Below are 15,644 nucleotides of genomic sequence, written 5' to 3'. Positions count from 1 at the left end.
TTTTACACACACACACACACACACACACACACACACACATATATATATATGTGTGTGTGTGTGTGTGTGTGTGTGTGTGTGTGTGTGTAAAAAGAAGAAAAAGAAAACGAATAGTTTTTCCTAGTATGCTATATATATATATATATATAGCATACTAGGAAAAATGTGAGTCGTTGGGTTACCCATTAGGGACGGGTTAGATTGTTTGACTCAAGAAAAAATGAGTTTACAAAACTGGTTGGATATGAAAGAGTAAAACAAACAAAAAAATTCAAAGTAAGCCCCCCCCTCTCTCTCTCTCTCTCTCTCTCTCTCTCTCTCTCTCTCCCTCCCTCTCTCTCTCTCTCTCTCTCTCTCACACACACACACGCGCACGCGCGCACTGTTCTTTTTCTTCTTCTTTTGAGGGGCATTTATAATATACTATACAAAAATCGTTGAGTCATCCATTGAGGTCGGGTATAAATTGTTTAAATCAACAAAAAATTAGCTTACAAAGCCAGTTCAATTTTAAAAAGTAAAATAAACTAGCAGGACCCGTTAACCGGTGTTGCCCGTTGGGAGACCCCCCCCCTCCCCGCCCCGCAAAAAAAGTAAACTACAGTTGTTGTTGGTGACCACTGCCGTCCCTGAACAATTACGGACACTGGCAGCTGTATGATATGGAAAATATATAAACAGTTTGACGAAATATATAAAATATTAACTTAAATAATTAACAGTTAATTGAAAATATATGCGAAAAAAGACTAAAAAATCAATTGGCAAAAAAATTTACGTATTTTTATATATTTTTATTATAAAGGTGGCGAAAAAAAATAAACATAAAATATATTTAAGTATAAAAATAGTTTAACAGTTTTAAAATAGGAAAAATACAGCGAGATACAAAGCAGACGAGAGAGGGAATAAAAGTTTGTTGTTTTATCTTTGGAGAGAGCGAGAGAGAGAGAGAGAGAGAGAGAGAGAGAGAGAGAGAGTTGGGAAGAATATACACAACGAAAGAATCTAGTTGATCGCGCAGGTTTAAATAAAATATATATAAATGAATTACCTAAAAAAAAGCATAACTATGTTTGAAAAAAATACAATTAATTACTGAAACAAATGCACAAAGCGAGCACGCGAGCAATTTACTCATAGGGCGAAAGTAGGTATCATTGCGACGCCATGTTTGAATTGTACATTGACGTTCGTTTAGTATGCTAATACTGTTAATCCGGAATATAGGAATGGCCAGAGCTCATCCAATCAGAAGGAGCGGAATTAGTCTGAGGTGACTTTATTATTTTTGTAACAGAAAAAGGCAGAGATTATGTTATGTCAATAAGTTTATGGTTCAGTTAAGAAGAGTGAAACACCCATATCTGTCCAAAGTGCAGAATACCTCCCGCTTATGACTGGGAGCGGTAGGAGGACTTGTTATTTACAGGGAAAAATAGAAACTACTTCCTCTAAAGATGGTTGCGATGGTGATGATGTTGCTCCTAGGATTAAATGTAGGATTTTATTAAAACGACTAAATGTGTAAAAAAAAAATGGCGTTCTAAAGTTACATAATGTATTGGTTAATAGTCTAGACGTAATAAATTTGTATGTGGCTTCTGTTGTTGCAAACCTACGGTATTTTGGTTCAGAGGGAAATTTCTACAATCAAAATATTATATAGGAGATAAATAAATAAAAAGCCCTTTTTACTCTCCTCCCCACACACACATATACGCACGCACGCACGCACACACACACACACACACACACACACACACACACACACATACACACACACACTGTTCTTTTTTCATCTTCAGGTTACATAGTGGTAATATTTCATTTTGTTCATAATCGACAATTCTTTTGTTGTGTGGTGGGGTGTATATCAGGGATGACGCATATAGCAGGAACCAGAATGGGAACAGATAACGACATCTATAATATAAATTTCACCCGTCTATTTAAATGTATGTATGTATGTATGCCTGCCTAAAACTTTCGAGAGAGGCGACGAATTTTCACAAGGTCGATATTGTTTTGAAGCTCGACCCTTCTGACAACAAATATCGAAAAATTGGCTAAAAATATTAATTCCTTCACCCTCAACTGGGCATTTTTCTACAGTGAGGGGTCGCTTTTTTCGCCGATATTTTCGAAAGTCATCCTCTCTTTTCGATTGACTAGCATTAATTTAAACCTTCGTCACTCCCGATTTTGTGATGGACGCAATGGCAAAGACGTCATGTTTTTTTTCCCCAAGTTCTTTTCCTCCTTTGCAGTACGGGTTCGAGCCTGTCTTCCTACTACCACTTTTTTTTTGTTGTTCAACACACACCTTCAAACACCCGGGCAACGCCAGGCACCCAGACTAGTTTATAATATATTACACACAGCTCATATTTATTCATTATTGAAGAAGGGGATTAAGTTAATATTATTGAGAAGGGGGACAGGCAGTTAACACTTTTGAAGAGGAGGGTGTTTCGTGTTAGGTTCGTTTACAAAGATGATCACACAAACATTACGTTATTTATTTATAACAACATTTATTTCTTCGTTATTACATGATCGTCTTCTCACGCCTCCAACATGATCTCGAACGTTCTTTTTTGGTCTCTAATGTGATCTTCTTAAAGATTTTTTCCCTTGCATTTGCATATGTGTGTCCACACTATGCTACAAAGTAAACAGCTTTAGACTGACAATGAGCAGACAATCACAGCCTGTGCTTCACGATATCATCATCTAAGGATTATCTTCTCCTTATCTGGGGGGGGGAGGAATGTACTATATATTCTGTTGTCATAATATCCTCCTTTCAGCTATTACTGCCTCCTTCGGGGGACATTGTACAGGGTGGAATGATAAAATTGTTGCCCTAGAAAAGACGTCATGATTTCATTTCCGTTTGATGAAAACTGGTTTTATTTTTTTTATAAAACGTCTACTAGTTGGCCAGTTGTGTATAAATCCCAAAAACGATAGGATTATTTTATCAGGTCTGAAAGTGACACAATGCTCAACAAGCGAGATTGGAGATGCGCCTCTGTACAACTCATGCTCTCTACTGATCCAAGTTATGACAACAGGATCATTGCCAGCACCCTCAAAATGCATCGCTGGATTGCCAGGAATAACAGGGACATGTCCAGAGGAATGGAAACAAAGTTTCCGACCATGGTTATGGTCTTTGGTGTGGTTTCAAGTGAGAGCCACTTCATGCCACCTGACATCTTCAAAGTCGGCTTGAAAGTCAACACCAAAGTGTACCTGGATGTGTTGAAGAGTGTGGTGATCCCCGGGAGCAATCTGGGTGTGGCAGCATGAATCAGCGCCAACCCAAGAGTCCAAATGAGACCCCAGTTTGGCTTCAGAAGAAGTGCTATAATTTTGTACTCTTTTCTCACTGCCCACCTCCTTTCCTGACTTTAACCTGCTGGACTACTTCATTTGGTCATACGTCAAAAACATCACCAACATGACCTCCCACAACACCAAAACCAGCCTGATTGTTGCCATCCGTCAAATTTTTGCTGAGCTCCTGCCGGCGCTTGTTGAAAAGGCATGCTCACTGTTCAAGATATATATCAAAGCGGTGATTGAGGCTGATGACGGCTACATTGAATAGAAGTCATCTCTACTATATAATTAAGTTATCTGAATTGATTGTTTCAATAAAAGTTTTAAAATAAAACTGTAGTATTGTTTTCTTTAGGGTGATGTTTTTATCGTTCTACCCTGTATGTAGTTTGTTCACAATTATATCATCCTCCCAGCTGAAAATTTTCATAATTCATAAATCCCCAACCAGATTGTGAAGTTTTGCACTCTGTCAAAGCAAGAAAGAATGCACTTGCAGATACCACCCCACATGTGGCAGCCACTTGGATTTCAGGGCGTATCTGACAGGTAGGGGATTGCGTCAGGAGTTAGATACCTGCTAGGGCAGTAGAATAATTCAATCAGGAAAATGATCCGACCATTTATCCAGTAATCTTAGCAACACATTTGATGTAAGACTTTCTTTTAATGTGCTACTAATTTTTGAGATAAGGATTGACAATTCATATTATTTGGATTATTCAGACTACTGTTCTCATCTTTTCACACAACGTTTTGGCCGATGTAGCCTCCGACCTTCTTCAGGAGTATCTTGTCAAACTCAATCAGAATTTCGAACGGAACTCTTTATTTAATCAATGGGGGTAGCATGTTCTTGCTCTGTCAGCCATGACCGGGTAAAAATCTTAATTAATCTGCAGTTGTATTCTTTGTATTGCTCGCACTGAGAAATTTCAAACTGTCACTTACAACTGAAATTATTAAGTACTTTATCCAATACGCTACAAGTGCTCCTGCAGGTAATTGTAGTATGAATTTTGTTTTTAAATGTATAATCTTACTATAGATCACTACTACTACTACTACTACTACTACTACATACACACAGACATATATATATATATATATATATATATATATATATATATATATATATATATACTCGGGTTTTTTTATTCAAAAGTAATGGACTAATGAATTCAACGAGGTTGTTAGATAGTGCTCAATAAAAAGAGCTGATAATACTTGTTTATTGTTATATAAACATGGTCACATCCTGCTGCTACAAATAGCCACTTGTTTCAATCAAACAACAGATATCATCAGACAGCGATTTGACTATTCAAAAGTTCAATGAACAATCTTCATTATTATTAGATTATTCATTGAACTTTTGAATAGTCAAGTCGCTGCCTGATGATATCTGTTGTTTGATTGAAACAAGTGGCTATTTGTAGCAGCAGGATTTGACCATGTTTATATAACAATAAACAAGTAATATATATATATATATATATATATATATATATATATATGAGAGAGAGAGAGAAAATAAAAAAACAAAACAAAAACTTAACCCTATTTCATTATAAATTTTTCAAATCTTTCGGAGTTTTTCAAATGAGAAAAGCTAGTCAGCTTACTCATTTTAAAAGGCCCAAAAGAGTTGAAATAAATTTATACTAAAATTGGGTTAAATTTGTGCTGTGTTTTTTTTTCTTTTCTTTTGACTCTTATGTATACTCTTCGCATTGAGATTTCTTCCAGAAACTGCTTTATCCTTTTTGGACGTCCTAGGCTGGAGTGCTGTTGCCACATTTGGGCAGGAACTTCTCGCAGCATCTTGCCTTGACAGAGTTCAAAATCAGTTTCAAAACCTTGTAGGTGGTGCCATTTTCCTTACCTGCAACCTCTTTCCCACAAAAGAGACGTTGTGAGTCTGTCTCTGCTCTGTCGTTATTTTCATGGCAAGTACTCGTCTGAGCTTCAATCTATGGTTCCGCTTTGCCAAACTTTTACGAAAGCACTCATCTAGCTCCAACAACTATCAACAATTTGCACCAATGGAAAAATGTTGTGCCTAAATCTAAATGCAGATTCCATGTACAAACTTCTTCCCTAGAACTACTTGCCTATGAAACTCTTTTCCTTTGGCCTGATTTTCAGCTGACTACAATATGGTCGTTTTCAAGTCCAATGTAAACAAGTTCTTGATGAGCCGTCCCTTTAAATAATCAAATTATAACCAATTTCCACCACTAACGATTACTAAGTTGCTGTCCCGATGACCACCATACACTCATTAGCCTTTATGCTCAAATGGCCTTCATGCCTTGATAAGTGGTGACTCAATTGTAATATATATATATATATATATATATATATATATATATATATATATATATATAGCATAAAGTTGAATGTGTGTGTGTGTGTGTGTCCTGTCACCAATAGGCTCCTATATGGTTGAATATTATAGAAAACTGATCACATATAATGATAGAAGATGTATCGAGACACAGGAATGGGTATGTTTGATCTGGCAGAACGGTGTTTCATTAAAATTGTGGGGTCTGCGTTCGCACCTGGTCCACAAAGTATGAAAATAAAAAGTTTAAAAATTAAAAAAAAAAACGTTTACAAGTGTTTTTGATATAGATGTACATAATACTTTAATAAGTATGTTTTAACTTAAATATGGATGGTATAATAAAATTGTGGGGTCTGCGTTCGCGCCTGGCCTCCATAGAATGGAAATAGGCACGAACTTTAATAAAGACTTTTCATATCTATCTGCGTAAGTATACTTTGATAATTATGTTTCAGTTAGAAGAAATATGGTATAATAAAATTATGGGGTGTTCGTTCGCACCTGACCTCCATAGAATGGAAATATGTCACAAAGTTTAAGAAGGTTTTTTAATATAGATCCACAGAATGTTGTGATAAGTGTTTCAGTGTGAACAGGTATGGTATAATAAATCATGGGGTTTATCTATTTTTACTTTCATCATATTTTGCTTCGGTTTTGATACCCCCAAATTCGAAGCTATCTCTTTACAACCCTTCCTTTTCATAACCTATCATACTTTCATAAATCAGAGTCCATTTTCTGTAGGCTGTTTTTGAACCCAGTCAACGACGGGTACTTTTGCTAGTATATATATATATATATATATATATATATATATATATATATATATATATATATATATATATATATATATTCGTTCGACATTCCGGGTAGATTTTCGAGTTCGACTAGATACATCTGAAGAAGGTCGGAGGTTACATCGGCTAAAACGTTGCACAAATAACATTAAAGATGAGAAGAAATAATCCGAATAATACGAACTTGTTTTTTACGTCCAGATAGAATATTTATCTTGAATATGAAAGCACAATGTGAGGAACAAACGCACTTCATATATATATATATATATATATATATATATATATATATATATATATATATATATATATATATATATATATATACCCAGTAGCGTCCAAAATTAAGGGACAAAATTTTAAAACCTAATATTTGTTAGAAATAACAACTGTGAAAAGCTGAAATTTTGACAGCTGGTAGTCGTTATCATCCATAATAATATCCTAAAGTTTGAATCATTTGCAAAGGATAGAAGAAGAATTATAACATTTAGTTATTTATTTTCGAAATAGAAACGTCCAAAAGTAAGGGACAAAATCGGGAAAAAACAATGCTATGTTAAAATTTTTTGATTTCACCTAAAGAATAAGTCTTACTTAGTCATTTGTAAACGTTGTATCAGCCGGCACCATGGCGAAACGCCAAAAACTTGATTACTCTGTGAAACAAGCTATTGTGAAGCTACACAAGGAAAAGCACACTAATAAAGAGATTTCAGAGAAAGTGAAACGTTCCAAGAGTGTTGTAAGCAGGGTTGTTAAATCCTACAATGATACTGGCAAAATAGTGCTTTTAAAACGGGCAAATCCCGCAAAACTTCGGCAAGAGAAAATCGAATAATGCCGTGTATGTCATTAAACGGGCGTTTTAAGTCTTGCACAGAGATTAAAAGGGTTAATGTTAATGTGTCAAGACAGACTGTTTCTAGACGACTGCAAGAAATAGGGCTGTTTAATCGAACCCCAGGGAAGAAACCACTGGTTAGTTTGAAGAATAAGAAGAAGAGATTAGAATTTGCAAACAGGTATGGAATTTGGACAAATGAAAATTGGGCAAAAGTATTTTTCTGTGATGAAAGCAAGTTTAATTTATTTGGAAATAATGGAAAAAACAATGTAAAGAGACGTATTGGTAAAAGATTAAGAGCAAAGTGTACTAAGAAAACCGTCAAGTTTGGGAGCGGAAGCGTCATGGTATTTGGAATGTTTTCTAGCCAAGATACAACGCCCCTTGTCTGGTTACAAACTTGTGTAAACACGCAGATCTATAAAAACATTGTTGAAGATCATGTTGTGCCAATCATACAGAATTCAAGTTTCGGTAGGACTACCTTTATGCAAGATAATGCCCCATGTCACAAATCAAAGGTGGTAATGAGTTACCTTAGCGAGCAAGATTTCGAAATTATGGATTGTCCACCGCAAAGTCCTGACTTAAATCCAATAGAAAATCTTTGGAAGACCTTGGGAGTGAAAGTTATGGAAAGAAATCCCACTAACACGGAGGATTTGTGGGTGAAGCTTCAAGAAGAATGGTCTAAAATTAATATCGAGGATTGTCAAGAACTGATTCGTTCTTGTAGCCGAAGATGTCCAGCTGTCATTGAGAGCAAGAGCTCATTTACTAAATATTGATTGTATACTAGCCGACAGTCCGGCATTGCTTGGTCGCAAAATTTGCATAAATATTATATTTTAATTCATACAGAAACTGAGACATGTTCATGCAAGTATTATGTTTTTATTAAACAGTTCAGTTCTTGTAAGTAAAAAAAAAAATACTCGAGCTGAGATCAAAACCAAAACCTAAAGACAGTGAGTCACTTACGATAACCATTAGGCCAGCTTGACACGATTTAAAAAGTTTTTTCAAACCTACTTATTCTTAAAATAAGGAATCTGTCATGTGAACGATTCACGGATGCGCATTCGTGAAACAGTTGACAAACAGATAAAAAAATCCGATGATCCCCCACCCCCATGTACCAATTTTTCAATTTTTACCCCTTAGTAGGCATTTTTTCCGGACGTAAACCAAACCGAAAAAAAAAGTTTTCCACATGTCTGAATACCCTATATACCAACTTTGAAGTTTGTAGATCAAAAATTTGTGGAGTATATAGGTTGAGAATAATCCTCACACACACACACACGCGCGTGCGCACAGGTATATAGGTTTATAGATGAAGCGCGTTTATTCCTCACTTGGTGCTATATATATCTATCTATCTATCTATCTATTTATATATATATATATATATATATATATATATATATATATATATATATATATATATATATATATATATATATATATATGAACCCTGATCCATAAACAACAGCGTTGTGGAAGCCTTAAGTAATCTAAGGTAATTTCTCTTGTCAGTTCTCCCAAACTTGCCCTGATCCGTAATTTGAGAAGTGCGGGTGAAAGAAACGTGTTTGACAGTGTCCTTGTTCCGAGAGAAACATTTCACTCAAAACGGTGTAGGGGAAAAGAGGGTCACGTAGATTTTGACTTAAGTTGTAGCTGCCCGGAAAAGTAAAAGGGTGGGGGGGGGAGAAGGATGTTGTCCAGGTGCAAGGTCTCATCCGCTGGGGATGGGGAGTCTGTCAGCGTAATCTGATTGGTAATTGATTCACCATTGCTTTCTTTATAAATAACATCACTCATCTCACTGTATGATCTACGAGACAAAAAAGCCGGCCAAAATGGCGACGATTTAAGATGAAAGATTTTGTAAGCAAATGGACTCTTTTCGTTAATTTTTTTTTTTTTTTTTTTTTTTTTTTCTCAATAATTAACAATCTTGCCACCAATGGAATGCAGAAGAAAGGGGCGATGAGTCGGTAACCCTCGGGCATCCGAATGTAGGGTAGAAATTATATTCACACTATTTTCCTTTCTCATACTATTTCTCAATCATAACTAGGAAGTATTTATACAGTATAAGGATCGTCTGCTATCGTCGGAATTGTTCGGGCGATTTATGGAAAACGCCGATAGATGCCGAACGAAAGTCTCACGATTTTTTTTTTTTTTTTTTTTTTTTTTTTTGCACAAACGCTGGCCAATTTAAAAAAATTTTTTTTAGGTACGTGAAATTTAATGGTGAAAACTGATAGGGTCCGTGGTTGTGAAAACCGGCTTATCATATTTATAATTTGTTTTATAGATTTTCGATTACTTTTTGATTAAACCGTAAAATAATCTCTGAAGAGAAAAAAAAAATTTACATATGAAAAAAAAAATATTTTACATATGAAAAAATATATATTTTTACATATGAAAAAAAAAATGTTTTTAGATATGAAAAAAAATTTTTTACAAAAAAATTTTATATATGAAAAAAAAAATTTTATATGTGAAAAAAAAAATTTTACATATGAAAAAAATATTTTTACATAAGAAAAAAAATATTTTTTACATATGAAAAAGAAAATATTTTTACATATGAAAAAACAATATTTTTACATATGAAAAAAATATTTTTACATATGAAAAAAATATTTTTACATATGAAAAAAATATTTTTACATATGAAAAAAATAATTTTACATGTGAAAAAAATTTTTTACATATGGAAAAAGTATATTTTATAATGAAAAATGTTTTCACGGCGGCTTTGAAAACTGGAAAGTTCAGCTAAATTTGAATGCTAAATAAAATTCGTTGTAAAAATCCCTTGGAGGATAAATATTAGTTTTCTGGGATTTCAAAGATAATTAGTCAAATGAGGTCTTAAAATATTGAATTAAAGAAAAAACAGAGAAACAAAACAAGATTAAACCCAGAACTCCAACTCTCAATGTAGACCCTCCCCCACTACGAGGTCTCCTTCTCTAACATCAGGGGTCTACGTTCAAACTTTCTAGAGATTAAAATCCAATTATAGGAGGCTAAACCTGATTTTTTGTTCCTGTACGAAACTGGCATTGGTCCGACTGTTTCCCTAGATGAGCTCGCAAGTAAAGGATACTCAAACTTGACATTAAAATCTGACCCCCAAAATCGTCATAGACATGGAATATGTGCCTACATTAGAGATGATTTTCCATGTGGTAGAGACATCTCCAGAGAAGATCCTAATTTGCCTTATATGTGCTTCAGAGTAGCACTTGCTCACAGTACCGTGTTCATATTTGCCCTCTATCGACACTATAATAGCAGAGTTACAATCATTGAAAGTATCTCTGAGAAAATTGACCACGTACTGTCTAATCACCTCTCAGCTAACATTCACATCAGCAGAGACTTCAATGTTCACAATGTTGAATGGTTAGTCCACTCAAATAATACGGATGATAAGGAGGGGAGGTACTGTCACGGTCTCTCGATTGCCTCTGACCCAACATAAATTAATATGCCCGACTCCAACAGACAATATGCAAGTTTCCTTGAACCTTTTCTTACAACCTGCCCAGAAATGTGCTCACCCTCCATTTTGTTTCCATTAGGATCTTTTGATCACTCGGTTGTCTCGATTAAAATGAAATGTTCTCTCAATTATTAAATCCTTTCTCTCTGATAGGCTTATAAGATTAGTCATTGATGGGCAGAAATCAGAAACTCATTGTATTAATGCTGGCGTTCCTCAAGGCTCCAATCATAGGTTCAACTCTCTTTCAGATCTTCATCAATGATCTCCGAAATCACATTTTTAGATCATTCGTAGACATTTATGCAGATGACACCACAATTTATGACAACACTTCAAAGGCCAGCAATGACCAAGATCTTTCTGATTCTCTCTCTCTCTCTCTCTTCTCTGATCTTGAGAATGTGGTGCAATGGGGGAAAAGGTGGCTGGCTAATTTTAATGCATCTAAAACCAAGCTTCTCTCCTTTCATCATAATCACTCTGATCCCCATCACGCCCTAATTGAAATGAATGACTCTCGTCTTGGGGAAGCTCCATGTTTTGACAAGTTTCTGGGATTGATCTTCACTCCTTATCTGAAATGGAGCACATACATCAAATTTGTTGCAAATATCTCTGGAAAAATAGTTGGATCACTCTACTACTCCAGAAGGTGTCTCACCGCCGATGCAATCCTCTATCTGTATAAGAGCCAGGTACGCCCTAAAATGGAGTACTGCTGCCATATTTGTGCAGGAGCTGCTCGACAGGCTCTATTGAATCTTGACAGAGTTCAAAACCTACTTCGAAATCTAGTAAGTGATGCCCTTTTCTCTTCTCTGCAACCTCTTTCCCACAGAAGAGACGTTGTGAGCCTATCTCTGATCTATCGTTATTTTCATAGCAAGTACTCGACTGAACTCCAATCTATGGTCCCCCCTCGCCAAACTTTCACAAAAAACACTTGACTAGCTACAATCACTATATACAATTTTTCTCACTCTCTATTTCTGTCTAAATCTAAATGCAGATTCCAAGAACAAAACATCTTTCCCAGAACTGCCTGTCTGCAGAATACTGTTCTGCTGGTCTGCTTCCCGGTTGAATACAACATGGTAGTCTTCAAATCTAATGTAAACAAGTTTTTGAGCCATCCCCATAAATAATCAAATTCTGTCCAATTTACACCATTAAGGATTACTACACTAGCACCTTACATTCATTAACTCTTATCCTTGAGTGGCCTTCAGGTCTTATAGAGATCACGTGTTAACACCAGGAATGGGCCATTTAAATATTGAGAAACGAAACAAGAAAGATATCACTCGTAATAATGTATGGAAAATTAATTATTGTTGGATATAGAGACGTGGCGATGTACATTTGAAAGCAGAGGTGCACACACACACACACACGCACACGCACACACACACACACACACACACGCACACACACATTCCAAATGGAGTTGAGCTACATTTTTGTGTCCCATAAAAATGACCTTAATCGTAATTATCACGAAAATAAAGACCTGTTACATTCCAAGATCAGAAGTTATGAATTGCTTAATGCGAAATAGAAAAGAAGGTAGAATACCTTGATGTTTACAATTCCAACAATGTCGATTTGTGACTATATAAGAAAAAATAAACAGAAAAGGGGAGAGAGCAAACACAGCGGCAAGCGTGATTGACATCTTGTCTTCGTCGGCGAGCCACACACCAATCAACCTCAGACAACCAACGTCTCTCTCTGTTTTTGTCAATGAACAAGAAACTTAACTGTAAATAAAACTTATACTTTGAAATTCGTCTCAGTGTTGATTTTGAGAATAGCGACAAAAGAATGGTCAGTGTTTATATATTGTATGAATTCTATATAGATTCAACAACGAAACATCAGTTTTATGAAAATTGTTTAAAAGGTTAAGATACTGAAATGAAAAGAAATTTACCTATTTTGTATGAAATGCTAGCATTAATTATGACATGAAAGTTCGGAAAATACAGAATCCAAGGAGGATCCGTGCGAATATTTTATTGATATTAATAAATATATCGAAGAGTGTAGTAATATTTTTGTATGTTATTTATCAATAGTTTTTAGTTGTTTTCCAAAATTCCATTCATATGAATCATCTGATTGATGCAATATAGGCATGTATAGTAAATGGTTTAGTGAAATCTGAAGATTAATATGCCTACGTTTATAGCAAATGTGGACATCCGTACATCTGAGAAAAAAAAAAACAGACTATAGAAATAAGAATATCAGTGAATAATCTTCTGGCAATGACGTGAAGGCAAGTGGGAGGACTTAATGGACAGAGAGTTAACGTGTTGGCTGCCGTCTTTGTGGGAATACGTATTTGAAAGGAGAATTTTGTCCAGAATAAACATAATAATTTTTAAAAAGGGAAGAAATGTACACATAGTTTCGTGAAACACACTTTGGGAAATGCTGTAAGTGGGATGAGTAAAAAGACAATGGTTAGAGAGTGAAAGTGTTTGCTATCATCTGGATGGGAATGCGTATCTGAAAGAGGCACTTAGCTTTGAATAAATGTAATACTTTTTAAAAGGGGGTTCAATGTACGCATAGTTCTTTCTCCTCCATTTCACCTCTTCCCATTTTTCCCCTCCTATGCTTCGTCACACACACACACACACACACACACACACACACACACACACACAGACGCACACACACACACACACACACACACACACACACACACACACACACATATATATATATATATATATATATATATATACTAGCATGGGGTTAGGCGTTGCCCAGGTGTTTGGAGGTGTATGTTAAGCAAAAAAAAAACAAAAAAAAACGGTTAATTTTTTTAAAATTTGACCCCTATTATGACCCCTTAACATTTATTGTTTTTTGCTCAAATCAAGTTATTAAGTTAGATCCATGTCCAAGGAACCTATATCTAAAATTTCAAGTGTTTAGACCCAAAATTATCGGAGGAATTTGGCAGAGTTCTGAAAGGTTAAATCGTTGAACTTTGACCCCTTAGCCAAATTTCTGGCCGAAAACAGATCACACAGATTTTCCCAAATCTCAGTACCCTCTACATCAAATTTCGAGTCTGTCGACTTAAAATTGAGTTATTGCGTATGGAGATGTACACACACACACATACACACACACACACACTTTCACTTTTATAGATATAATATATATATATATATATATATATATATATATATATATATATATATATATATATATATATAAAAGTGAACGTGTCTGTGTATCTGTCTGGCTGCCTGTCTGTGTGTCTGTTTACATTTCCCTACGCAATAACTCTGTCAATTTTCAGTCTACAGACTCGAAATTTGATATATAGGGTACTGAGATTTGGGAAAATCTGTGTGATCGGTTTCGGCCAGAAATTTGGCTGTTAAGTGGTCAAATTTCAACGATTTGACCTTTGAGAACTCTACCAAACTCCTCGACAATTTTTGGTCTAAACACTTGAAATTTTAGATATAGGTTTTTTGGACATGGATCTAATTTAATAAACTTGATTTGAGCCCAAAGCATTAAATTTTAAGGGGTCATAATAGGGGTCAAATTTTAAAAAATTGACCTTTTTTGCTCAGCATACACCTGCAAACACCCGGGCAACGCCGGGCCGAAATGCTAGTATATACATAAATGTAGTAGCATTTTCTTTAAATGTTATCCTACGAACAGTTTTTACTTTATTTGGAAGACTACAGCAACATTTGTTTGAAGATTTATTATACTGGACACTACTATTTAACGAATTTTTTGACACAATGAAAACAATATTACACATTTTGAAGACTCTTGATCAACTCTGAAAAAGTGAATCAAGAGTGGATGAATATATGGTTCAGTGGCAACTTTTGGGAGCCATAATATATAATATTTAATATATAATATGAACTAAAAGAGACCGTTCGCTGAATTGAAAAGATATCCAAAAATTTTGGAAAAAAGAATAACTCTGTCTTGTTCAATCAGACGTGCTTGTATATATATATATATATATATATATATATATATATATATATATATATATATATATATATATATATATATATATATACTAGCAGGCCACCCGGCGTTGCCCGGTCGTGAAATATGCATAAAAATATTTTAATTCATACAGAAACTGAGACATATACAAGCGAGTAACGAGTGTTTTCAAACCAACGAATACTCAACATAAGAAAGCTGTCATATTTCACGACCGCGCATGCACAGTCGTGAAACAGTTGAAAACAGATAAAAATCCGCTGGCCTCCGACGTACCAATTTTTCAATTTTGATTCTTTAGCAGCCGTTTTTTTTCCGGATGAAAACGGATTAAAAAGTTTTTCACATGTTTGAAACCAAATATACCAAATTCCAAGTCTTCAGATAAAAAATTCGTTGAGTATATAGGTTGAGAAGTGTCCTCACACACGCACACTAATGACAGCCCCTTTAAGAAACTTCTTTCTTATCGTTGAGCACTTTCAGTTGAATTAAGTCGGTCAATTTAGCTCTTATGCATAGATCAACTTATAACGATTAGATCACGGGGTGTAACTGATGTTCTTTAGAACATTAAAAAAATTAAAATGTTTAAATTCAACGTTATTTCACGCAGTTAATGGTAGCCGAATGGATACGGTCTTTTCTAATCGAGCCAGACATGGCTCATGTTGCCGAGTTCGAATCTGTCGACTGGTGTTAATCGTAACACCCTGCACTGGAGATTCCCAAAGGGATGAAACACTAGTG

Source organism: Euprymna scolopes, chromosome 36 (assembly GCF_053919585.1).
Source record: "Euprymna scolopes isolate OS-2025 chromosome 36, ASM5391958v1, whole genome shotgun sequence".
Taxonomy (NCBI): Eukaryota; Metazoa; Mollusca; class Cephalopoda; order Sepiida; family Sepiolidae; genus Euprymna; species Euprymna scolopes.
The sequence above is the reverse complement of the archived record's forward strand: the minus strand, read 5'-3'. Positions refer to the sequence as shown.